Source organism: Nylanderia fulva, unplaced genomic scaffold (genome assembly GCF_048542155.1).
Source record: "Nylanderia fulva isolate GAGA-0341 unplaced genomic scaffold, ASM4854215v1 Scaffold558, whole genome shotgun sequence".
Classification (NCBI taxonomy): domain Eukaryota; kingdom Metazoa; phylum Arthropoda; class Insecta; order Hymenoptera; family Formicidae; genus Nylanderia; species Nylanderia fulva.
This window is the reverse complement of record NW_028190652.1, coordinates 21,384-47,500: the sequence shown is the minus strand read 5'-3', so window position 1 is coordinate 47,500 and position 26,117 is coordinate 21,384. Positions and strand designations below refer to the sequence as shown.

Genomic DNA, 26,117 nt, shown 5'->3' with positions numbered 1-26,117 from the left:
CCATCGTAGGCACACGCGGCACCGTCCACGAGCCCTAGACTGGAAAGACGCGCTCGGAAGTTTCCGTGTCCGGTGAGAACCTGCGTGACCCAGTGGTCGGTTTGGAACGATTTTATGGCTACTCTGTACCATATCTTGTCGAAGAAGGCGAACGTGGTACGACCCTTGTTTGATGAGTTCCACACTGTCTGCCACATGTTTATCGCCTCGTCCTGAATCTGTCTTAAAGCTACTCCTTTCTCTGTACCCGCGGGTATCTCTATGCTTCCGATCTTCGCGTCTTGTCCCTTACGGACTCTATATCGCGTCGCATACTTCTCTATCAGTATCTCCGCGGGCATCGCTCCGGCAACGACGCACAACGACTCGAAGGACGCGGTTCTATATGCCTTTACTACAGAAATGAGGGCTTTCCTCTGGGCGGATCTAAGGACTCGGATGTACTGCTTGGTGCATAAGTCCCACCAACCTGCCGCGGCGTATGTAATTTTCGGTACGATCACTCCCTGATAAATTGTTCTTAGCGTCGCGTGACTCAATCCCCATTGCGCTCTCGCCAAACGCCCGAATTTCCGGAATAGTAGCTCAATGCTGCTACTTATCTTTCGGCAGTGCGTGTGCACCTCGAGTCCACCGTCAAAGTGGACCCCCAGGTATCTTACCGCGCCTTTAAACTTTATACTCGCGTTATTAATCTTAATGGTTGGTGGCCTGCTAACGAAGTCTGCGGTTTTCCTATTTCGTTTACGCTTCCTATCCGGTCGATCTCCTCTCCGGCTCCCGATTGGATTCCGTTGTACCGCTTCGTTTTTAAGGACGATGGCTTCGGTCTTTCGTTCCGAGACCTGGAGTTTCGCGAACTCGCACCATTTTGTTATTAGGTTCGCCGCGCGTTGACCTTCTACCTCTATCTCTCTACGCGAGTTTCCGCTTATTACGACGGCGAGATCATCCGCGTATGCCACGAATTCTATTTTTTCCGCTTCCAGCCGTCGCAGAAGACCGTCAAACATTAGGTTCCAGCAGGCCGGACCGAGGACGGAGCCCTGCGGGCACCCCCTCGACGCCCGCTTGGAGACCTCTACCGAGCCTATCGCGAGCTTTACTATTCGATTGTTGAAGTAACTTCGGATTACTTCGAATACGTTTCGCGGGCAGTCCCGGGACTTTAGCGCGTCTAAGACCAAAGGCCACCAGACGTTGTCGAACGCGCCCGATATGTCGAAAAGTAACGCGACGGCGTATCTACCCTCAGAGATCCTTACCAATCTTCGCAACTCGACTATCGCGTCCTCCGTCGATTTTCCCGCGAGAAAGCCGAACTGTCGATCCGAAATTCTACCCGGCGCCAGCGACACTCCCGTTAGGCGCTCCTTAATTAATTTTTCGAAAAGTTTACCTACCACAGAGAGGAGACAAATTGGTCTATAGGATTTCGGGTCCCTTTCGTCCTTGTCCTCTCCCTTCAGCAAGGCCCGCAACGAGCCAATCTTCCAGGCGGAGGGAAAGACGCCCCACTCTAGGCACCCGTTAAACAGTTTAGTGATCTGGCCGGGGATCACTTTCAACGCTGCTTTTAATACGCTAACTTCCACGAGGTCGGTTCCCGGCGCTTTATTGTTTTTGAGAGTCTTCGCTACTCTTATCGTTTCTACCACCGTGAAATGGGAGGCGTCCGGTGTCTCAGGTGGCGTGTACGCGTTAGCCCGTAATACGCTTTGTTTCGGTGTATCGCTCGCAACTCGGTCATCGGGGACGTGTACTTTAAGAAGACAGTTGGCTGTTTCCTCTAGAGTCATGGTTGAAGATTCGCCATGCCTGAGTGTGCTGAGCACTCTTTCTACTCGGAGTTTCTCCGCTTGTTGCTTATAAACGAAGCCCCAAGGTTCTAAATTTCCATGAGATGTTACGAATTCCCGCCAACTATCGATCTTTGCCCTTTTTATATTTCTGCCATACAGCCGCAAAGAAGAGCGGTACTCCGACAGTTTTTCCACGTATAAGGGCTGGCCATGTTCCTTCTGCAGGCCACGTCTCAACCTGTATAGCCTTTTCTTGAGGATTGTTAGCTCCCTAGTCCACCACGGGTTGGACTTCCTAAAATGCCTTTTTCTTGGCATTGAGGCCTTGCATGCCTCGCTAAGGACAACTGCGAGCTTTTCGGCCATTTCCTCTACTTCCTCCGCCGACCTCAACTCGAGCGCCTCCAGCATGGACCCTGAAAGATCAGCGAGAGTCCCGGAAAACCGTTCCCAGTCGGCCCGACGGGTGTCGAACCTCATGTTCGCGGCACCCCCGGCGTCCCGCCCCTTCGGCACTCTGAGCCTGATGTCGATGGAGTTGTGGTCGCTGGTTGTCCAATTGTCCCGTACCTTCCATTCCCTGATGAACCGGGTCATGGAGGGCGACGCCAAGGTCACATCGATATATGATGAACCTCTTGCCGTCCAAAAGGTGGGTTTCTGGCCAGCATCGTTGACCACCTCTATGCCAGATGCCCGGATGAGGTCTTCGACTTTCGCACCTCTTTCGTCCGCCTCCTGGGGACCCCACAGCGGCGATCGGGCATTGGCATCTATCGCAACTATCAATCTCCTCCCCCTCAGCGAATGAAACACCATTTCGAGGTGCCTGAGGTGCTTCTCTATTTCTTCGCAGTACTGAAAGTAGCACGAAGCCACATAGAAGGAGAAGCCAGGTGCTTGCACTTCTGCACAGACACAATGAGCTGTGCTAAGCTGCGAGATAAACAACAGCTGGAATTGAGAGTTACAGGCTGCTACCGATGTCCCACGGGCGCTGTGAACGCACGGCGGCCACTCTCATTCCCAACCCTAGCCCAACGAAGGTGTGACCCGTGTCCCGCTTCCTGACACATGGTTCCTGCAATAACAAGATGTCAAGTCGCTTTTCGACGACGAGCTGACGCACCTCTCCCGTGACTTTAGCCGAACGTCTCATGTTCAGCTGCAGGATTCTCACCCCCGTGGTCGCCAGTGAGAAATTTCCGGTCGAAGTAGAAGAAGAGGAGCTTGCCGCGCTTTGGAGCGGCCCGGCTCGATCCGATAGTTTATGAGTGTGGGGTTGGGGTTCTAGGGGGTTCGCGGAGCTAATTTCAGCGTTATTTACGGCGCTGGTCGCGGAACTAATCACGGAGCTAATCGCGGTGCTAATCCCTGCTTTATTCTCGTGGTTTTTTCCGCGGTTTTTCCTTATATCTACGTTCGGTTCCAGCCGGTTGATGAACATCGGCCTGGGCTTTCTCGCGGTCGCGTCGCATCTAGCTAATTCAACTCGGACTGCACGAAGGCCGCAGCCACTATGTGCTTCCTGGGCTACTGTCCCACCCGACAGGAAACGATTTGCCAGGCGGGCACTCCTCCTCACCAAAGAATTGTAAATACTCATTTTGTTCCCACGAGTGCGGTGGAAGAGGGGGTCAAGCGACGCAGAGCCACCACTACGCCACCAAGCCTAAGTACACCGGGAGGGCGGCAGATATCCCGGGCGGACCGTTAGCGGCCGCGATCTTACCGTCTACGCGACCATTCATGCCCTCGGCACGGTACCTAACACCTTAACATTAAGACGAGCGCCATTGTTAGGAAACGCCTACCTATTCATCGGCATTCCACCCGAAGCAGACGAACGAACGAGACAAAGTAAAGCGAAACGAAACGACCGGAGCAACGACGAGGATACCGATGATGATGCTCCTGAAAAGAAAAGAGGTCGCCCTTTGGTCCCCACGCCCCCGGGTCAAAAACCGGGAGGCGCGGGGCCCATCAGGCGCAGACAGAGACCCCTTCTCCCCTGCCATCAAACCGCAGCATGAGGGAGGCGAGCGGAAATGTGATGGGTCTCCGGGAAGGCGGAACTTGGTGTTGGTAGGACAGGGATTGGAATAGATAGGTACGGGCAGCGCACTCGTGCCACCCCCAGCACTCCAGTCCTCGGATGAGGAGGAAGTTTCGCTGTGCGAGCGACCCCGAGTGCGCTCCTCCAACGCATCCATGTGCGCGTGCTACTTGTGAGCCATTTGGTCAGTGACGCCGACTCGTAGCAGTGCAGTGTGTAGGCCTGAGGCTGGAAGACCTGAAAATAATAATAATAAGCTCCCTTCATTCGCCGCGGCGTGTTGCTTTAGAATCTTGGAGAGCTTTTTGGGGTTCCCGGCACTACTCGGGAGACTTTTAACGCTTGTGGACACTCGCTGGCCATGGTGTGGCCGGAGGTCCCGCCCATTCCTTTCAATCCCTTGCTTTGTTGTCCCCAGGGCCGCACCCATTGCATTTTACGTTTTCTGTCAATCTCAACACGCATCGCGGCAGCCCCCGACAGCGACGCCGAAGCGCACCCCAGGGGCCGTGTCCCCACGCGGCGTGCCGCTTTGCAATCCTGCATTGGGTTCAACTGGGTCCTTAAGGCGTGTTGCCTTTAGCCCTTTTTGAAACCCACCACGTGGCCAGCCTCATGAGTTGCACCGGAGTGCACCCCAGGGGCCAAGTCGCCACGCGGCGTGTTGCTTTTCAATCTTGCGTTGGGTTCAACTGGGTCCTTAAGGCGTGTTGCCTTTAGCCCTTTTTTGAGACCCAACGCGAGGCCAGCCTCGTGAGTCGCACCGGAGTGCACCCCAGGGGCCGAGTCGCCACGCGGCGTGCTGCTTTTCAGTCTTGCGTTGGGTTCATCTGGGTCCTTAAGGCGTGTTGCCTTTAGCCCTTTTTGAAACCCACCGCGCGGCCAGCCTCGTGGGTTGCACCGGAGCGCACCCCAAGGGCCGAGTCGCCACGTACTGCTTTTCCGGATGCTTTGCTGACTTCCAACGCGCACTGCCTGACTTCCTTTCGTCCTCAAGGTCCGGGCCCATAGCCCGTGGGACCGGGTCCATTTTGCCCTCAGTCTGTGTGACTGCCCCTTCGGACAACTCCCAGCGAACCTCCCCGCGTGCCGCATGCCGCAGAGAGAAACACCGAGTGTTCTTAGATTGTTCCACTGCATGTCCGATCCATCGAGCCGGTTTCCAGCCACAAACGTATGCGGCGTCCCGTTAGGGACACGCTTGCGACCTTCGCCCCGACACTCGACAGACCCGGTATGCGCGCCTGGGAACAATCCGTATTTTCGAGGCTCCCAGAGTTTGTAAGGGGAAGCGGCGAGCTCCGGGCCGAACACTCTGGGGCCAAGTCTTAGGACACCAGTTTTTGGGCTATCGGTTTGTTTACCGATTTTGCGTTTTCATTTCCTAGACTGTTTGTCCAGAGTTTGTGCTGGTCAATCTAGTCATTCGCAGTTTCACTTTTATTTTAAACTCTCCTTCGACTCCTCGACACTCACGCCGCGGCCCCGGCTCTGCGTGCGAAACAAGCAAGAGGGAGCCACGCTACTACACACTAGGTGTGCGCGCCACATATGAGCCATTCGGTCTTGCGACTCCGACTCGTGGCAATGCTGTGCTAGTAAGTAGATAGGGACAGTGGGAATCTCGTTAATCCATTCATGCGCGTCACTAATTAGATGACGAGGCATTTGGCTATGTTTCGTCTACGGTGCGCGACGACTGCTACAAAATCACAGTCGCCAAGTCGCCACCGACAACGATATTGCAGAGCTGTTTACTGTTGGTGTTCGCAGTCAACACCCTGGAGCGTGAAGGTCGGAGCTAGCCAAAGGCATCTCGTACTTCACCTCGACCATTCACGCAATCATTCAAACTCGCGGGATTGATGCGGAGGCCCCCAACTCTACGCGCCATCCATCATGCACCACCAGATGAGGCCACGTTCCGCCTTCCTTCGTTATAACGCGATGTCATTGCGTTAAAACGTTTCCAGTTCAGCCATGAGCCCCACAAAACTCGAGTCGTCAACGTTCGGAGCTGGGCGGACGTTAAACCCAGCTCTCGCAACTCAGACTCGCTTTGCGAGATCCAGACACCTCGCCACGAAATTGTAATGGCGGTAAAACGAACATTATTTCGAGGTACTCCTGTGCGCTCCGCCACAGCGGCTGCCAGATCATTACATGATCGGTACTTCTCCACCTTACGCTCGTGGGACATCTCCAACGCGGTTTCGCTAGACACTACTTGCGCGTCTACGACCACTGCCTCACCACCCTTAGCGATGGTCAGGTCGGGCCGCCTCCGGCCGGCAGACGTCGAATACGCTTGTTCCGCATCGACGCGCCATCCCTTCTGCTGTAAATAGCCACCAACTTGACGGTATAGGTCGTCATGCCGCAGGATTCTCCCTCCGTGCGTTCTGAAGCAGCGTTGCACGCAGTGAGCCGGCGTCTCGGTTTCGGGACAACCGGCACGACAGCGATGATCGCGCCCATCACGACCTCGGGAGCATCTCGCTCTAGACGGTATGCTGTTAGCCCGTATGTGGTGATAGTGCACGTAGTCGGCACCTGGGATGGCATCGGCGCCAGCCGATACCTAGTAGGAGCTCAGGTTGGAGGCCGCAACCTCTCTGAGTCCACTCCCATCGCACGACTCGCGCAACCAGGCCGCACACTGCTGTCTGAGCTCAGCGGTTGTAGTCACTCTATGGTCCCCGCACTCGCATCTGGTTTTCACACCAGACAAGCTGCCTAGCCACATACGTGGTTTCGGCAGCCGCGCATGCTGCGGGCAGAGTACTCCGACACAACCGCTGCAGTCGGTTATGCTTCAGAATTGGGATCAAAGTTCTCAACGCTCCCCCCACGGTGAAATAAGGTGTGGTGTCCACCTTCACCTTCTTGTCTCTGCCGGACGCCACCATGGACAGCACTCCGGTCTTTCTCGCGTTGATCTCGAGCCCATTTCGCATAAAGGCGTCATGAAGCCGTGTCAAGTTCTCCTGCAGCCCATCTCTGGTAGAGGCCAGGAGCACAATGTCGTATGCGTAGCCCAGTGCATTGATAAGCCGGCCACCCAACCGATAGCCAACGTCCTCCGAGAGAATTCCTAGTGCTCTATCTACGACCAGATTGAACAGCAGGGGCGACAACGGATCACCCTGTCTCACGCCACGGCCGATCTTGATGGCCGACACTTCCTTAGCGCTGACCCCCTGCAACTCGGTCAGCGCATTCGAATAGACAGCCCTTACGTACTCTCTAAACTCCCGAGGGAGCCCCAGCTCATCGAGAGTCGTATGAATAGCAGCGTGCGCAACCGTATCGAAAGCTTTCGACAGATCGACGCACGCCACATGCAGAGAACGACAGCGCCTCCGGGCGTCCCAAAGCACGGATGAAAGGACTGTGACGTTCTCACATACCCCGTCCACCGGCCGGAACCCCCTTTGGCGCCTGTCGAAGATGTCGAGGGCTGCCAATCTCTTTGCCAATATCTTGTGGAAGTGTCTTATTATAACGGATCCTATGCTGAGAGGTCGGTACTCCGTCGGACCTGGCCGATCGGACATACCCCCCTTCTCAAGGAATACCGTTCTGGTTGTGGCGATTGATGAGGGGATCGTCTCTGCCAGGAGCAGCAGATTGAACAGAAGCGCACGAAGAATCGCAGGAACAGCGTTCCACATCCTCGGCGTAATCTGGTCCAATCCGGGCGCAGTGCCAGTCCTTACGGAAATCCTGTTCACCTCTGCAGGTGTTATAGGATCCCAGAGCAAGGTCTTATCCGCCACAGGAACTGGATCCGTGGCAGCGCCATCGCCGAGACCTTCGAGGTGAATCCCTCTCGGGCCCGACGTACGGCCCCGGCCAGCACTCGCAGCCTGCGCCGCCTCCCCAAACGACTCACGCAAGTCCGTCATGTCTCCATCCGCACCGCTGGAGGCCTCCATAATGGGGCGCCAGCAGTTAAGGAATTCGACAGCAGACGGCCTCTCGCGCACCGAGTCGCCCTCGAGGATACGCGACAAACAGGACTTCTTGTTCTTTCTGTAGAGGGATTGCACAATTGCATACTCCCTCTTTCTCTTCTGCTCCTTGCTCTCTCGTTTAACTGGAGGACAGTGCTTCTTTGCCGAAATGCGTTGCGGAGGGCGCACTTGTAGCGGCCGAGGGAAGATCATGCCCAGCCATCTCTCGATAGCCAAGACGTCGACCCTCCCCGCCGTCAGAGCATCTCTTGCCGTGCCAGCAAGAGTATCAGCCTCGTAGCTACGGAACGCCGCACTCTGCTCTACGAGTGATTGTATCTTGTCCCGCAGCCTCTGAGAACTTTGTTCAGGGGGAAAGCTGATGTGCGCTTTGATCGTCAGTACTAGCCTCAATGGCCGCAGGAATGGTGTCGGCTCGTGTCATCACCGCACCATCTCTATCGCCCTCATCGATCACAATCGCGCGACGCGATTGGATCTCTTGGCAGAAGTCTCTAACCATCACTCGGTAAGGCTCCTGTCGCCGTTTACCCTTGATGGCTTCGAGACTCCTATTGGGGAACCTTGTCTCCAGATACTGGTTAATGAAAGGTTCCCCGGCTAAGGTGCCTTTCAGCCTCAGCGCGTGCCATGAGTCTAGTTTCCTCCACTGACCATCTGGCCTTTACGCGGTCAACATTGATAGCACTGTTGGCTTGTAGTGGGTGTGCACGTACTTTGTGGACACCAAGACCACGCATGTTCCGGAATCTCGCCGAACAATGCTCACAGCTGATTATCTCCTCCTCTAGGCTGTCCACTTCAGCCTGGCTGGTCCTTATAGTGATTCGCGACGGACCAGCTGCGACCCCGTCAGGGTCCTCCGCACCTCTCGCGCGCTCACTCAAGCGAGCACTCGCACGCAGACCCCGGGCCATCCGAGAACCCGGGACATCAGAATCATTCTTAGCTTTATTTATAATTTACTGCGTGTAGGGGGGCAAACGGATTGACAACCGAGAGCCCCCCAAGAAACCCCGGTCTTTCTTGGCCCCACAACTCACCATGACCGTAGGCGCATGGGCCGAAGCCCTTAGGGGCGCACTTCGCTGTACACTCGCTTAGTCGACACCTACCGAGTCTAAACTTCCAAAGTAGGCCGTTTCCGGGAGCACCACGAGGAGGTGGAGGTACAACTTGGACGTGAGAGGCTGAAAGTCCTTACTAGAGGACTTTGTTGGCGCATCACGAACCAACCACGACTCTCTCTAAGTACCATCGCGGCGTGTTGCTTTGAGGACCGAGAGAGTCATAGTTACTCCCGCCGTTTACCCGCGCTTGCTTGAATTTCTTCACGTTGACATTCAGAGCACTGGGCAGAAATCACATTGCGTCAATACCCGCGAGGGCCATCGCAATGCTTTGTTTTAATTAGACAGTCGGATTCCCCTAGTCCGTGCCAGTTCTGAGCTGAGCGTTGAATGGCGGCCGAAGAGGACGACCACGACGGCTCGCGCCGCCACGGAAGCCTCGCAGCAAGGAAGATCCGCGGGAGGCCAAGGCACGGGACCGAGCTCGGATCCCGGGACCGGCGCGAGAACGCCGACCGTTCACCTCGCCCAGGCCCGGCACGTCAGCCAGACCCGCTTCCCGACCAAGCCCGACACGCCCCGCTCCTCAGAGCCAATCCTTATTCCGAAGTTACGGATCCAATTTGCCGACTTCCCTTACCTACATTATTCTATCGACTAGAGGCTCTTTACCTTGGAGACCTGCTGCGGATATGGGTACGAACCGGCGCGACACCTCCACGTGGCCCTCTCCTGGATTTTCAAGGTCCGAGGGGAAGATCCGGACACCGCCGCAACTGCGGTGTTCTTCGCGTTCCAAACCCTATCTCCCTGCTAGAGGTTTCCAGGGAACTCGAACGCTTATACAGAAAAGAAAACTCTTCCCGGATCTCCCGACGGCGTCTCCAGGTCATTTTGGGTTACCCCGACGAACACTCTTACGAGGGCCCGAATTGTATGCGGTTCCGCTGCCGGGTTCCGGAATAGGAACCGGATTCCCTTTCGCCCGACGGGCGTGTGTCTTTCGTATAATATTTATTATTATTTCTCGACACTCGAGTATATTGTACGCCGTCATTGACATAGGATTTCTCCTAGGGCTTAGGATCGACTGACTCGTGTGCAACGGCTGTTCACACGAAACCCTTCTCCACGTCAGTCCTCCAGGGCCTCGCTGGAGTATTTGCTACTACCACCAAGATCTGCACCGACGGCGGCTCCAGGCAGGCTCGCGCCCAGACCCTTCTGCGCTCACCGTCGCGACCCTCCTACTCGTCAGGGCTTCGTGACGACGCGAGAGAAGACTAACGCCCGCTCCCGGTTGCCGCCCCACTTGCCGCTGACGGCAGAGTATAGGCTCGACGCTTCAGCGCCATCCATTTTCAGTGCTAGTTGCTTCGGCAGGTGAGTTGTTACACACTCCTTAGCGGATTCCGACTTCCATGGCCACCGTCCTGCTGTCTTAAGCAACCAACGCCTTTCATGGTGTCCCATGAGCGTCGAGTTGGGCGCCTTAACTCTGCGTTTGGTTCATCCCACAGCGCCAGTTCTGCTTACCAAAAATGGCCCACTTGGCACTCTGATCCGAAGATGCTCGTGGCTTCATAATTCAAGAAAGCCAGAGATCTCACCCATTTAAAGTTTGAGAATAGGTTGAGGTCGTTTCGGCCCCAAGGCCTCTAATCATTCGCTTTACCAGATGAGACTCGCGCGCGTTCCGTGCGGAACGGCCGAGTGCCAGCTATCCTGAGGGAAACTTCGGAGGGAACCAGCTACTAGATGGTTCGATTAGTCTTTCGCCCCTATACCCAGTTCCGACGATCGATTTGCACGTCAGAATCGCTACGGACCTCCATCAGGGTTTCCCCTGACTTCGTCCTGACCAGGCATAGTTCACCATCTTTCGGGTCCCAACGTGTACGCTCTGGGTGCGCCTCTTCTCGCGATGAGAACGAGACGCCCCGGGAGTGCGAGGCCGCATCGCGACGCGGCCCATCCTCCCTAGGTCGACGGCCAGGGCCGACCTTCACTTTCATTACGCCTTTAGGTCTCGCGACAAGTCCCAATGACTCGCGTACATGTTAGACTCCTTGGTCCGTGTTTCAAGACAGGTCCTAAGAGTACCCAAAGCAGTAGCGTCGCCGACCGGTATCGGTCTCCCGCGAGACCGCGGGAGACGTTCGCAGGCCTGTCGAAGGTGTACCGTACTGTAACCAACAGCGGGCCAGGACCGGGGACGGCGCGAAGACCGTAACCTCCGAGTACCGTGGCGCGCGCTTGCGACGGTCTCGACGCACCGTGAATAGTGCGGCCTGATACCTTGCGCGTACCGCCGAGCAGCCGGCCGGGCGACCGAGGGTTTGTCGCGTGCCGTTTTACCGGCGACGCGACAGACACCGCACCCGGGCCGTAGACCGGCACCCAGCGGGTCGCGACGTTCTACTTGGGGAGAAGTGCACGACGACGAGCGCCGGACATCGGCGCACGGTAGCGTGCCCGCGCGCGAGCCGCAAGGACTCCGCGGGACATCGCCGACCGACGCGAAGCCAGCGCCGCTGACGATGAATCTCCCCGTTCGATCTTTTGGGTTTCTTAGGTTTACCCCTGAACGGTTTCACGTACTCTTGAACTCTCTCTTCAAAGTTCTTTTCAACTTTCCCTCACGGTACTTGTTCGCTATCGGTCTCGTGGTCGTATTTAGCCTTAGATGGAGTTTACCACCCACTTAGAGCTGCACTCTCAAGCAACCCGACTCTAAGGAGAGATCCTCCCGAGGCGCGCACCGGTCGCTACGGGCCTGGCACCCTCTACGGGTAAGTGGCCCCATTCAAGATGGACTTGGACGCGACGCGGCACCTCGGGATAAGCGGATTCTCCCAAACACCACATTTCCCTGCGGCGGAACCGCGGGATTCGGTGCTAAGGCTCTTTCCTGTTCGCTCGCCGCTACTAAGGAAATCCTGGTTAGTTTCTTTTCCTCCGCTTAATAATATGCTTAAATTCAGCGGGTAATCTCGCCTGCTCTGAGGTCGTCACATAGTGAGTTTTCGTAGCCGTTTGCCTCCTCCGCGTCGCTCATCGTCGTCTCTCCTCTATAATATATATTAATAAGAGGGAGAGAGAGAGAGAGCGTCGAACGAGAGAGCAGCAGCGGCAGCACACGAAATACGCGAGAAGGCAAATCGCCGGGGCGCTAACCGCACACACACTCGTTGGTGGTAATGGAGACGATATATCGCGGGGTTCGAGATTCTCGGCTCTCCCTTCTCTTTTATATACGAAATTCGGGCGGAATCGATTCGACGAGTACACGACGCGGCGCGCCGGTCCCCTTTTTTCGCTTTACGAAAATTTCGTGGACTCGGACACGCGGTCGGCTCGCGATTCAAAACCCTTCTCCGTAAAGAGGTAAAGGATTACGAATGCTCTCTCCGCCGGACGACGACGCGCCGTATATTTCTCTGTAATACCGTTATGTGTGCGGGCAAGGGCGCCTCGGCATAAGACGCGCGAGCGCTATCGCACCGAGAGACGCGGCACAGAGTGCGAGAGCAGTCCGGTCAGTCTGTGTGATGTACGGAGAGGAGAGACGGTGAGACAAGCGCTACCTACTTTCGGGAGACAACGACGCACGCGCCGCTCTAGGGAAAGCGGTGCCATTCACCGTCCTGACCCTTTTTTTGGCCGTTTGTTGCTCCCTTCGCGCGCGCTCTTACTCTAATCCCATTTCTCCTCGGCTCTCGCGTACACACACGACTTGGATACACAAACACGCTCCCCCTCTTAATTCGCGCAGCATTCTCTGGGCGCGCGTTCGCCAACGTTTTACACGCTTGTGCGCTTCTCCTCCTCATTATTATTATTATTATTTCGGTGTGTCATTTCAGACGACGCCAGGATTTGCACCGCGGCCGGTCGGCGCGGCACAGACACCTCGGGCGAACGTCCAACGATCGCTCGTACGCCCATTGTAAGCGTTGCACAGGGCACAGGCGACGCGCGCGCCATTCTCTGGTCGCCCGCGTCGTGGCCGTGCGCGCTTTTCGGGCGCAAGCAGTTTAGGGGTACTAAAACGACCCTCAGCCAGGCGTGGTCCCGGAATTGTATCCGTGGACCGCAATGTGCGTTCGAAATGTCGATGTTCATGTGTCCTGCAGTTCACAAGTTGACGCGCAATTAGCTGCGTTCTTCATCGACCCACGAGCCAAGTGATCCACCGTTCAGGGTAATCGTTCGAAATTTTTGCGTTCGCGAAGAAACGCGCTTCTCGTTCAACCATCATGGTCTCTTCTTTCGGACGAGAGGGAGAGAATAATCGTGGTGGCTCTTCGATCAGCCTGTCCGCGCGCTAGATAGAGTTGTGTGTTTCTCGTTCGGAGCGTCTCTCCCGCAACGGGAGAGCCGGGGCGGAAACTCTTTGAAGAAACCGTCAGACCGATACAGTTGACAGGTTGGTCGAAATATCATCGATCCCTTCTCTGTGTTATATATATATTATAATAATATATGGGGATCCTCTCGCTCGGCACTCGCGGTCGCACACCGTGTGTTCTCGGCACGCTGACCGCTGCCCCGCGACAACGGGGAGGGCGCGCGTCGACGAACGTCGTGGGTGCTGCACACACGCGTGCGCGGGCATAGGTTACCACCGGTTCGCGCTCAACGCCGAATCGACGCTCTGTGTGTGTGTGGCCGGAGAATGGCACACACACGAGCGTGATCGCGAAGCGTCTCGCTCCGAATCGTCGTCGAACACCGCCGGGCGCTGCTCTGCTTGCCGACTACTTTCGGTCAGAGAGGCGCGACGGCGTCCGTCGTTATATCAAAACACAACCAACAAATTCCGTCAAATCCGTTATTTTCTTTTTCTCTGAGAGCGCCTTTTCAGCGCGTCCATTAGTCGCCGACTGCTGCGAGCGCGCGTCTCTCCCAAAAGAGAGGACTCTCGACGCAGAGCAGGACCTCCGGAACGTTAATGATCCTTCCGCAGGTTCACCTACGGAAACCTTGTTACGACTTTTACTTCCTCTAAATGATCAAGTTTGGTCATCTTCCCGGCAACATCGGCAATGCCGAGACATTGCCGCGCACCAGTCCGAAGACCTCACTAAATCATTCAATCGGTAGTAGCGACGGGCGGTGTGTACAAAGGGCAGGGACGTAATCAACGCGAGCTTATGACTCGCGCTTACTGGGAATTCCTCGTTCATGGGGAACAATTGCAATGCCCCAATCCCTAGCACGAAGGAGGTTCAGCGGGTTACCCGGGCCTTTCGGCCAGGGAAACACAGTTTTTTTCCCCTTCCCCTTTTTTTTAAGGGCCCCGCGTGCGGCCCAAAAAATTTTTAAAAGGGAAAAATCGGGGGACCGTTATTGAAAAAATCTCGTGCGGAAAAAAAGAGCCGTCCTTAAAAATTTTTTGGTTTGTACGTTGGTATTTTAAAAAACCCGCCAAAAAAACCGGGGGCCTTCGGATAAAAAAGGGTTTTCCTTTTTAAATTTGGGGGGGGCTAGGGGTCTCTTTTCTTTGGGGGAAAATTTAAACCAGAAAAAAATCGCCCCCCAAAAACTAAGAACGGATGCACCACCACCCAAAAAATAAAAAAAGGGGGGGAAAAAATTAAAAACCTTTTTCCGGTTTTTTGGGCCTGGTGGGGTTTTTCCCCCCGGTTTTTTGATTTAAAATTTTAAGCGGGCGGCCCCCCCCCAACCCCTTTGGGGGGTTTTTTCCCCTTTTAGGTTAAAAATTTTCCCTTTTAATTTTTTAAAGGTTTTGGGCAACCTTTTATTTCCCCCCCCGGAAAACCCCAAAAAAACCCCTTTTTTTCCCCGGGGGAAAAAACTGCCCCCCCGGGGCTTTTGGGGAGGAACCTTTTTCCCGGCCGGGAAATCGCAAAAAGGCCCGGGGCTTTTTCTTTTAAAAATGGGTTAAAGAAAACAGGGGGGGTTCCCCCGCCGGGGGGGAAAACCCCTTTTTTTAAAAAATTTGGGTTTTTAAATTAAGGGGTGGGGGGAAGAGGAAGGGAGGGGGCCGTTGGGGGTGGAGTTTAGTTATTTTTTTATTGGGGAAAAATTAAAAATTTTGGGTTTGCGGGGGGGACCTTTCCCCCCGGTAAATTTTCCCCCGTTTTCCCCGGGGGAAAAGGGAACAAAAAATTTTTTAAAAAGGGGTGGGGAGGGGGGGGGAAGGAAAATTTATGGGGAAATTGGGTGGGAGGGTTTTGAGGAAAAAAAAATTTAAAATTTTGGGGGGCAAAAAAAAGAGGAAAAGGGGGGGAAAAAAAGGGGGGGGGGTATGCGTCGAGCGAAGTGGGGGGTTTACCCGGGGGGGGAAAATGGAATGGGGGTATGCGAGGTGAGTGGGGGGAAAAAAGTTGAAAAGAGCGTGTTTTTTAAAAGGACAGGAAGGGGAAAGTGAAAAAAAGGGTGGGAAAAAAAAAGGAAGGATTTTTGGGGGGAAAAATTTTGGGGGGCGGGGGAGCAAGTGCGAGGTGACAAGTGGGGGGGAAAATAAAGGAAAAAAAAGTAAAACTTGAGAAAAGTCGGGGGTGTGCTTTTTAAAGGGGGGGGAAAAAAAAAAGGGAAAGGGGGGGGGGGTAGCGTTTTTGGGGGCGATGGGCGAGAGTGATTTTTAAAAAAAAAAGAGAGTGTGGTAAATTTTAAAAATGCTGGCCTAAAGGTTAAAACTGCCTCGCAAGTTTTGGCCCCCAAAAATCACGGGACGATTTTTTGCCAAATTTTATTTTTTGGGGGGTTTTAGGTTTTTAATGGGGGGAAAAAATTATGAGAGGGGGGTTGAAAGGGCAGTGGGGGAGAGAGAAAATTTGGGGGAAGTGGCGGGGTTTTTGAGAAAAAATGCAAAGAAAAAAATTTAAACCCCGCGGGGGGGTAAAAGAATTTTCGAGGGGAAAATAAGAAATGTGTCTGTATTTTACGGAAAAAGTGTTTTTTTCTTTGGGAAAGGGCCCCCTTTGGGTGAAAGGGGTTTTTTAGTGTGTGAGGTCCCAAAAAAGGGGTTAAAATTGGGGCCCCATGAGGGGGAATGCACCGAAAAAAAAGACTGTCCCAAAAAAAGCGGATGTTGGGGCCCAAAAGGGTTTTGAAATTTTTTAAAAAAGGGAAAATGGGGTAAAAACCCGAAGCTAAAAGGGAAAACAAATGTGACACTCGGTTCTGTCCAAAAGGTTGCCCCGGAAAAAAAGTGGAGGCGTTAGAAAGAGAAAAAAGCAAAAAAAAAAAGGGCAAAGGGAAAAGGGGTTTTTTAATTTTTGGTTTTCGTTTTTAAATTCCCCGAGAGCGTATTCGGTTAGTGGGGGTCGGGGTTTTAAGGGGTGATGCGCAAAAAGTCGAGGAGTGGTAGCCCCGCTGGGGAAAAAACCCTTTTGAAAGGCATTGGACTTTTTGGGGGGGTTTTCCCAAGGTAGGGTTTTTAAAATGGGGGGGGAAAAATTTGGGGGGTGGAAAGCAGCGGGGGGTGGTAAATGACGGGGGGTTGGGGGGTGATGTGGGGGGGAAAAGTGTACGAAAAAGCGGGGGTGAGTGGGGGGTTTTTTAAAGGGGGGTTTTGGGGGAAAAGGAAAAGGGTGTCCATGAAAATTTCCAAAATATGGTAAGTGTATCGAGCCGTATTGGCGAAAAGGGGAAAAGATTTTTGGGGGGACGGCCGGGGAAAAAAACGTCTGCGGATAGGTATGGATGGGGGTCCCCTCTCTCCCTTTTGGTATAGAAAGGGGTTTGGGGGGCCCAAAACAAGAGAGTGAAAGCGGGTGAGTGTTGGGAATGGATGTTTTCGGCGGGTTTTAAGGGTTTTTTAAAAAGAGCCAAGCGATTTTTTCTCGTTCAGCAGGCCAAAAGGGGGGGGGGTGACATCGATTTTACTTTCTTTTAAAGGCGGAAGGGGGGTTTTCCGGGGTTTTTAAAAAGGGGGGAATAAACCCCCAAAGGGGAGTGAGTGCCAAAAAGATTTTAAATTTCGGAGGGGACCACAGAGAAAAAGTAGGACGAAGGGGAGGGGTGATGGGGGGTCCCAAAAGGCGTAGACTGGGAAGGAATATGTGTGATTTTTCGAGAGAGTGCGTTAGGGGGGTGCAGGGGGGCGCCATAAAACCAAGGGGGGGATGCCGGAGTTTTTGTAGAGGAAGTTTTAAAAATAGTGCAAAAAGATCGTTTTGGGTGAAGAGGGGGGAAAACCGGGGGAGGGGTGGGAAAAACGGGGGGTGGGGGGAAAGGGTGGTTAAAGGGGAAAAAGGGAAGGGGAAAGGGTTTTGGAAGGAGCAGACTGCCCCCCAAGGGTGGGGGGGGGAAAAAGGGGGAAGGGGGAAGGGAGGGGGAAAGGGAAGGGGAAGAAAGAATATAAGTATTTTTTTTGGGGGGTTTTAAAAAAGGGGAAAAAAAGCAAAAAATAAAAAAGGGAAAAGGGGAAAGGGGGGGAAAAAGGAAGCGATTTGTTTTTGGGGGAAGGGAAGGGGGTTTTTCCCCTGGAGGAGGTAAAAGGGTTTTGGGGGGGGAAAACTTTTAAAAGGGTTTAAAAATTTAAAAATGGAAAAAAAAGGGGGGGTTTTTTGGGGGTAGAGTGACGGGGAGTAATGGAAAAAAAAAAGCGGGGGGATGAGCTAATGAAGAGATTTTTCCCCCGGGGGGGAAAAAAGAACGTGTGGCGATAGGACGCCAGGGGGGACTTTTGGGGGGGAAAGGGAAAAAAAGCATTTTGGGGAAAGGAGCAAAGGGGGGGTTTGGGATTTTAATGATAAAAAAGGGGGGGGAAGGCACCTGGTATGGATTGGGGGGGGGTGCTGAGATTTTTGGGGAGCGATTTGGCTTTGTGGCCCCCCGGTTTTGGGGTTTAAAAAATGTATGAGTATTATGAAAAAAAGCGTTGTTTCCCCCCGGCGTGGAAGAAAATGCGCGGGGGGGGGAGGGGTTTTTTGAAGTTTTTTGTTTTAAACCCCCCAGGTGGGGGCCCCGGGCTTTGGGGGCCCCTTTGATTTTCTGCCCCTTTCGGGGGGAAAGGGGGTTTTTGGGGCGAATGGGTTTGGGGGAAGGGGTCAAAACGAAAAATTGGGGGGAAAAATGTGTGACCCCCCCGTAGGATTGAAAAGGGTCTTTTGCCCCAAGATGTGGAATGGGGGTGCATAAAATGGGTAAAAGGGGGGGGGAGAAAAAAGTGTTTTAGGAGTGTTCGGGGGGCCCCAAAAGGGGCGTTTGTTTTAAACCCAGGTGGAATGTGTGATCGAAAAATTGCGTGGGGGTTTTAAAAGTGGAAAAAATTTTTTTGGGGAAAAAAATTTTTGGGGAGGCTTTTAGGGGGATGGGGGGGGGTTTTTGGGGAAAAGTGGGGAAAAACCCCTTTAAAACTTTTGGGGGGGCCCGGGGGGGGTCCCTCTGGGGGCCCAAAATTTTTAGGGAAAAAATAATGATGGTGAACGTTGGGGGGGGTGCGTGAGAGAAAAAGAAAAGGGGGTTTGGGGTACGGGGGGGGGGTTGTTGTTGGTGGGTGAAAGGACAGAGCCGAGCGGAGGGGGGGGAAAAAGGGGTTTTCTAAGGGAAAAGAAAGGGGAAGGGGGAATGGGGAGGGGGAAAATAGGTTGATTTTTTTAAGAACAAGACTGGGATGAGGGGAAAAAAGGGGAGTAGGGGGGAAAGAGGCCCCCCCCAAAAACCCCGGGGAAAGGTTAGGGGCGGGAGGGGGGGGAGGAGCGGGAAAAAAATCGGGGGGGGGGGGGGGAAAAGGAGGGGAAAAAAAGGGGGCCCTTTTGGGGGAAAAGGCCCTGCAAAAAAAATGTAGGGAATTTTTGGTGGGAAAACTTGGGGCGCGTTTTTAAAGTGAGGGGGGGTTTTCGAAAAAAAAAGGGGAAGTGTTGTAAAAAGGGGTTTTTCAGGGGGGTTTTTGTTTTTTGGGAAACGGTTTTTTGGTAGGGGAGTGATGAGATTAAAAATTTCGAGGGGAGTTTTAAAATGGGTTTTCCCGCGGGGGGGTTTTTGGGGCCCCTGTCTGAATGTAGGGAGAACGGTCTCCACGGGGGCCCCTAAAAAACCCTTTTGGGTGGTTTTCGTGGGCCCTGGAGTGGGCGTGAGAAGAGGGAGTTTTTGAAAAAATTTGGGGAAAAAGGGGGAAAATTTGTTGGGGGGGTTTTAAAAGTGTGAATGATAGTGATTGCGTGAGAAAAAGGGGTGGAAAGGGGGTGTAGGGAAATTTTTGGGGAGTAAAAAGGGTTTTATGAGAGGGGCCCCGGGGAAAAGTTTTTTAAAAAGGGAAAAAGGGGGAAAAGTGACGTATAAATTTTTTAAAGGGAAAGAAAAGGGCGCGGGTGAGTGGGGGAGAGTTCGAGCCAGCTTGAGCCTGGGCATATCCCAAAGGGAAAAGGGAAATTTTTTTGAAAAATTTTTGGGTAAGCGTGGGGGGTTGGGGGAGTGGGGGAGTTTTTCATGCGGGGGAGAGAGAGAATAAAAAAGCATGTGTTTTGGTTTTGGGGGGCCAATGTATGGTGGGTGTGAGGGAAAAAACCCCCGTGAGTGGGGGGTGATTTTGCGAGAGAATGGGAGTGTGGAGTAAATGAAAAATTTGGGTGTAAGGAAAGGTTTTTAAAAAATTTTGGGGTTTTTCGAAAATTTAAAATTTTTAAAAGGGGGGGCGATGCTGAAAGGAGGATAAGGGGGAAAACCCCCTTTTCCCCCGGGGAAAAGGCCGGGCCAAGGGGCCCGGGAGGGTAGGGGGGCCGAAAGCGGGAAAAGGGGGCTCGGCCGAAGACCCAAAAAATGATTTGACGGGGACCAGGGAGGGGGGTTTTTCCCAGGGGGGGGGGTCCCCCTCCCGGCAAATTGGGGGGCCCCGGGGGCTCGTGGGGGGGGGGGGGGGGGGTTTTAAGGGCCCCCCATGCTGGTTAGGGGTTTTTGGGCCTCGACGGGTGAGCAGGTATCTTTTCGGGCACCAGTCCTGCAAAGTGGTAGGGGGGTTTTGGGAAAGGGGCCCCCCCCCAAAAAAAGGGGGGGGTTTCAAAAAAGCCCCACAAATGGAGGGCTAAGGTAGTTCCTGGCCTGCTGGAACAAAGTGATTGGGCTTACCCCCAAATTCCCCACCCAGGGGGGGGCGTGTGTTTAAAATCTTGGCAGGTACCGCACTTTTAAAAACAACCAAGGCATCTGTTCCTATTTTTTTCCCCCCGGAGGTAATGGGGCGTTTTGCCCCAAAAGTACGGGCATGCCCCACCCGGGGGGCCCCCCGAGGGTCCCTTCAAGCCAGGAAGGGGAGGAACCGGGGTCGGGGGGCTAAAGGCCCGCGGGAGGAGGGGGAAAGTTTTTCGCGCCCCCCAAAGGGGCCCCCCCGGGGGAAACCCCGGCAAACCCTCTGGGGGATATAAGGGGGCCCCCCCCGGTTTTATGGAGGCTCTCCCCGAGGGGGACATTTTTTTGCCTAAAAACCGGGGTTTTAAAATGGAAAAAAAAAAAAATCAAACAAAAAACACAAAAACTTGGTGTTTTTTTGGGTTTTAAAGACAAAAATGGCACGAAAGTAATCGAAACTCAAAAAACCCCAAAAAAAAGAGGAAAAAGAGTTTTCGTTTGCCCAAAGGGGGGGTCTGTAAGTAAAAAAAACCCCCTTTGGGGGGTAGTCCCCAAAAAAGGGGCAAAAAGGGAAAACCCTAAAGGGGAAACCCCAAGGCTGGTGTTTTTTAAAATTAAAAAGGATGGAAAACCAAAAAAATTAAAAAAGAGCACCGGAGTAAATGAAGAAAAGGGGGATGATGGAGAAAAAAAGGAAAAAATGGGGGCTTCATTTTTTAAATGTAAAAAAAAAAAAAACAAAATCGGGAATAAAAACATATTGTCAAATGGGCAGAAAAAAAATACTAAAAAATTTGGTACAAATGAAAATTTTAAAAAAAAAAAATGGAAACCCCGCTTACCAAGGGGTTTTTGACGGGGGGCCCCCAAAGGACTCTCCTATGCCAAGTTCGGAAAGGGGGAAAAAACCCCAAAAGGGTGCTACAGGTGGTAAAAAAAAAAAAAAAAGGGGGGGTCAGATATGCAAAAAGTAGTCCCCAAAAAAAACCCCTTTTAAAAAAAAAGAAAATGCGAGAACAAAAAAGTGAAAAAAGAAGGAGGTTAAAAAAAGGAAAAAGGGCAAGTACAAAAAAAAGGCGGGGGTTTAAAAGGCCCCAATTTTAAGGGGAAAAGGGGAAGGAAAAAGGGGAGTAGTGGGGAGGTGGATGAAAAAAAAACCCGGGGGCTTTTTGAAAAGAAAAACCCCAAAAAACCAAAAAAATTTTTAAAGTAGAGGAAAAGGGGAAAAAAATCTATCTTAAAAAAATTTTGCGAAAACAGGGAATATAAGTTTGAAAATCCCCAAAAAAAAATTCATTTTTTAAAAAAAATGTGACGACCCGGGGGTCCCCTCGAAATAAAAGGGGTACAAAAAGGTTGTTTTGGGGAAAATATGCCTTCTCGGTCCCCCCAAAACAACCGCTGCGATGGTACTTTGAGAGAGTCGTGGTTGGTTGTGATGCGCCAACGAAGTCCTTAGTAAGGACCTTTTCCCCCCCCCGTCCAAGTTGTACCTCCCCTCCTTTTGGGCTCCCGGAAAAAAGGCCCCCCCCCTTTGGGGAAAAAATTAAAAAAAGGGGGGGGGTCGATTTTAAAAAAATGTTTCAGCCCAAAATGCGCCCCCCCGGGGTTGGGGCCCTGCGCCCCCCGGGCATGGTGGGGGTTTTGGGGCTAAGAAAAACCGGGGTTTTTTTGGGGGGGTCTCGGTTGTCCCCAATTTTCCCCCTTTCCCCCCACACGCAGGAAAAAGGAGAGGGGAAAAATTTTTTGGAATACGGGCCCCCGGGGTTTTCGGGGTGGCCCCGGGGGGGGGGCGTGCGAGTGCTGTTTAGTGAGGGGGGGGAGAGGTGGGGGGGGACCCTGGGGCGGGGTCGCCGCTGGCCGTCGCAAACCACTATAAAAGGGGGAACCCCCGGGAAATGGGCAGCCTAGAGGAGAAAAATGTAAACTGTGAGGGGGGGGTTCGGCCCAGGGGGTTTGGAACCCCCCGTGGGGTTTTTGGGGGCCACAAAGTAAGTGCTACCCAATACAAGCCAAAAAATGGGGTTTTTATGTTGACCGGGTAAAGGCCAGGGGGGGCCGTTGGGGGGGAAAAAGACTCTGGGACGCGCTGAGGTTTTTGGACCTTTTTCCCGGGGGAAAAACTTTTTTTTTAAAAAAAATTGGAGACAAGGGTTTTTTCCCCAAAAAAAGGGTTTTTAAACCATCAAGGGGGAAACGGGGGCAGGAGCCTTACCGGGTAAAAATTAAAAGGGGGTTTGCCCAAAAGGGGGCCCAAAAAAGGGCGCGCGATTGTATTTTTTGAGGGGCAAAAGGGGGGGGGGCGGTTTTTTTTGGGGGCGGGCCGGGCCCCCATTCCGGGGGGCCCCGAGGTAGTACTGACGATCAAAGGGGGGCCCCCCCGCCTTTTTCCCCCCCAAAAAAATTCTCAGAGGTTTTGGGGGAAAAAGATACAATTCCCAAAGTAGAAAAAAAAGTGCGGGGGTTCCCCGGGGGGCGAAAACTGATAAACCCTTCTTTTTGGGCCCCGGAAAAATGCTCTCGGCGGGAGGGGCGACCCCCTTTTGGGGAAACAAAAAAAGGATGGGCCTTTTTTTTCCCCCGGGCCCCCAAAAGGCCCCCCCCCGCAACGCGTTTTGGCAAAGAAGCACTGTCCCCCCCTCAAGCGGGGGAGAGCAGGGAGCCGAGGAGAAAGAGGGAGTTTTGCAATTGTGCAAAAACCCCTACAAGAAAAACAAGAAAAAACCTTTTTTTTTGGATCCCGAGGGCGACTCGGGGGGGCGAGAGGCCGTCTGTTCGAATTCTTTAACTGCTGGCCCCCCCAAAATTTTTGGGGCCCCCAGCGGGGGCGGATGGAAGGGGGTGACGGACCTTTCGTGAGGTTTGGGGGGGAAACGGCCCCCGGCTTCGAGTGTGGCCCCGGGGGCCCCCCGTCAAGTTGAGAGGGATTTCCTCGAAGGGGGTTTTTCGATTTTGGGGCTGCCAGGGGTTTAAAAACCTGTGGGGATAAGCCCCCTTTTTTTTGGGGGGGTTTTAACACGGCAGAGGGAAACAGGATTTCCCCCCAAAGGCTGGCATGCGCCCGGATGGACCAGTTACGCCGAGGATGTGGAACGTGTTTCCGGGGATTTTTTGTGCGCTTTGTTTCCCCCCCGCCGCTCCTGGCAGAGACCCATCCCCTGTCAATCGCCACAAAAACCCCCAAAGTTGGAAAAAAAGCCTTTAGAAGGGAGGGGATGTCCCATCGGCCAGGTCCGGGGAAAGGGAAAGTTTCCTTCCCCTCAGCATAAGAATTTCCCCCCCTTTTTAACAAGACACTTCCACAAATATTGGCCCCAAAAAAAATTTGAACGCACGGAGGGAGAATCCTGCGGCATGACGACCTATGCCGTCAAGTTGGTGGCTATTTACAGCAGAAGGGATGGCGCGTCGATGCGGAACAAGCGTATTCGACGTCTGCCGGCCGGAGGCGGCCCGACCTGACCATCGCTAAGGGTGGTGAGGCAGTGGTCGTAGACGCGCAAGTAGTGTCTAGCGAAACCGCGTTGGAGATGTCCCACGAGCGTAAGGTGGAAGAAGTACCGATCATGTAATGATCTGGCAGCCGCTGTGGCGGAGCGCACAGGAGTACCTCGAAATAATGTTCGTTTTACCGCCATTACAATTTCGTTGCGAGGTGTCTTGAGCTCGCGAAGCGAGTCTGAGTTGCGAGAGCTGGGTTTAACGTCCGCCCAGCTCCGAACGGTTGACGACTCGAGTTTTGTGGGGCTCATGGCTGAACTGGAAACGTTTTAAACGCAATGACATCGCGTTATACGAAGGAAGGCGGAACGTGGCCTCATCTGGTGGTGCATGATGGATGGCGCGTAGAGTTGGGGGCCTCCGCATCAATCGCGCGAGTTTGAATGATTGCGTGAATGGTCGAGGTGAAGTACGAGCTGCCCTTTGGCTAGCTCCGACCTTCACGCTCCAGGGGTGTTGACTTGCGAACACCAACAGTAAAACAGCTCTGCAATATCGTTGTCGGTGGCGACTTGGCGACTGTGATTTTGTAGCAGTCGTCGCGCACCGTAGACAAAACATAGCCAAATGCCTCGTCATCTAATTAGTGACGCGCATGAATGGATTAACGAGATTCCCACTGTCCCTATCTACTTACTAGCACAGCATTGCCACGAGTCGGAGTCGCAAGACCAAATGGCTCATATGTGGCGCGCACACCTAGTGTGTAGTAGCGTGGCTCCCTCTTGCTTGTTTCGCACACAGAGCCAAGGCCGAGGCGTGAATGCCGAAGAGTCGAAGGAGAGTTTAAAACAAAAAGTGAAACTGCGAATGACTAGATTGACCAGCACAAACTCTGGACAAATAATCTAGGAAATGAAAACGCAAAATCGGTGGTAAACAAACCGATAGCCCAAAAACTGGTGTCCTAAGACTTGGCCCCAGAGTGTTCGGCCCGGAGCTCGCCGCTTCCCCTTACAAACTCTGGGTGCCTCGAAAATACGGATTGTTCCCAGGCGCGCATGCCGGGTCTGTCGAATGTCGGGGCGAAGGTCGCAAGCGTGTCCTTAACGGGACGCCGCATACGTTTGTGGCTGGAAACCGGCTCGATGGATCGGACATGCAGTGGAACAATCTAAGAACACTCGGTGTTTCTCTCTGCGGCATGCGGCACGCGGGGAGGTTCGCCGGGAGTTGTCCAAAGGGGCAGTCACCCAGACTGAGGGCAAAATGGACCCGGTCCCACGGGCTATGGGCCCGGACCTTGAGGACGGAAGGAAGTCAGGCAGTACGCGTTGGAAGTCAGCAAAACATCCGGAAAAGCAGTACGTGGCGACTCGGCCCTTGGGGTGCGCTCCGGTGCAACTCACGGGGCTGGCCACGCGGTGGGTTTCAAAAAAGGGCTAAAGGCAACACGCCTTAAGGACCCAGATGAACCCAACGCAAGACTGAAAAGCAGCACGCCGCGTGGCGACTCGGCCCCTGGGGTGCACTCCGGTGCGACTCACGAGGCTGGCCACGCGTTGGGTCTCAAAAAAGGGCTAAAGGCAACACGCCTTAAGGACCCAGTTTGAACCCAACGCAAGATTGAAAAGCAATACGCCGCGTGGCGACTTGGCTTCTGGGGTGCACTCCGGTGCAACTCATGAGGCTGGCCACGTGGTGGGTTTCAAAAAAGGCTAAAGGCAACACGCCTTAAGGACCCAGTTGAACCCAATGCAGGATTGCAAAGCGGCACGCCGCGTGGGGACACGGCCCCTGGGGTGCGCTTCGGGCGTCGCTGTCGGGGGCTGCCGCGATGCGTGTTGAGACTGACAGAAAACGTAAAATGCAATGGGTGCGGCCCTGGGGACAACAAAGCAAGGGATTGAAAGGAATGGGCGGGGCGGGACCTCCGGCCACACCATGGCCAGCGAGTGTCCACAAGCGTTAAAAGTCTCCCGAGTAGTGCCGGGAACCCCAAAAAGCTCTCCAAATTCTAAAGCAACACGCCGCGGCGAATGAAGGGAGCTTATTATTATTATTTTCAGGTCTTCCAGCCTCAGGCCTACACACTGCACTGCTACGAGTCGGCGTCACTGACCAAATGGCTCACAAGTAGCACGCGCACATGGATGCGTTGGAGGAGCGCACTCGGAGTCGCTCGCACAGCGAAACTTCCTCCTCATCCGAGGACTGGAGTGCTGGAGGTGGCACGAGTGCGCTGCCCGTACTTATCTATTCCAATCCCTGTCCTACCAACACCAAGTTCCGCCTTCCCGGAGACCCATCACATTTCCGCTCGCCTCCCTCATGCTGCGGTTTGATGGCAGGGGAGCAGGGGTCTCTGTCTGCGCCTGATGGGCCCCGCGCCTCCCGGTTTTTGACCCGGGGGCGTGGGGACCCGACCTCTTTTCTTTTCAGGAACATCATCATCGGTATCCTCGTCGTTGCTCCGGTCGTTTCGTTTCGCTTTACTTTGTCTCGTTCGTTCGTCTGCTTCGGGTGGAATGCCGATGAATAGGTAGGCGTTTCCTAACAATGGCGCTCGTCTTAATGTTAAGGTGTTAGGTACCGTGCCGAGGGCATGAATGGTCGCGTAGACGGTAAGATCGCGGCCGCTAACGGTCCGCCCGGGATATCTGCCGCCCTCCCGGTGTTCTTAGGCTTGGTGGCGTAGTGGTGGCTCTGCGTCGCTTGACCCCCTCTTCCA

At 53.8% G+C, this 26,117-nt stretch overlaps 1 non-coding gene and 1 pseudogene across 1 annotated transcript; both read right to left on the bottom strand.

Moving 5' to 3' along the window:
• Positions 1-9,560: 9,560 nt before the first annotated feature.
• Positions 9,561-11,893, bottom strand: LOC146721072 (large subunit ribosomal RNA; annotated as a pseudogene).
• Positions 11,894-12,957: 1,064 nt separating this feature from the next.
• On the bottom strand, positions 12,958-13,112 carry LOC114943611 (5.8S ribosomal RNA). Its single transcript, XR_003822057.2, has one exon. It is a non-coding gene; the product is annotated as a 5.8S ribosomal RNA (ribosomal RNA).
• Between the last annotated feature and the right edge of the window lie 13,005 nt (positions 13,113-26,117).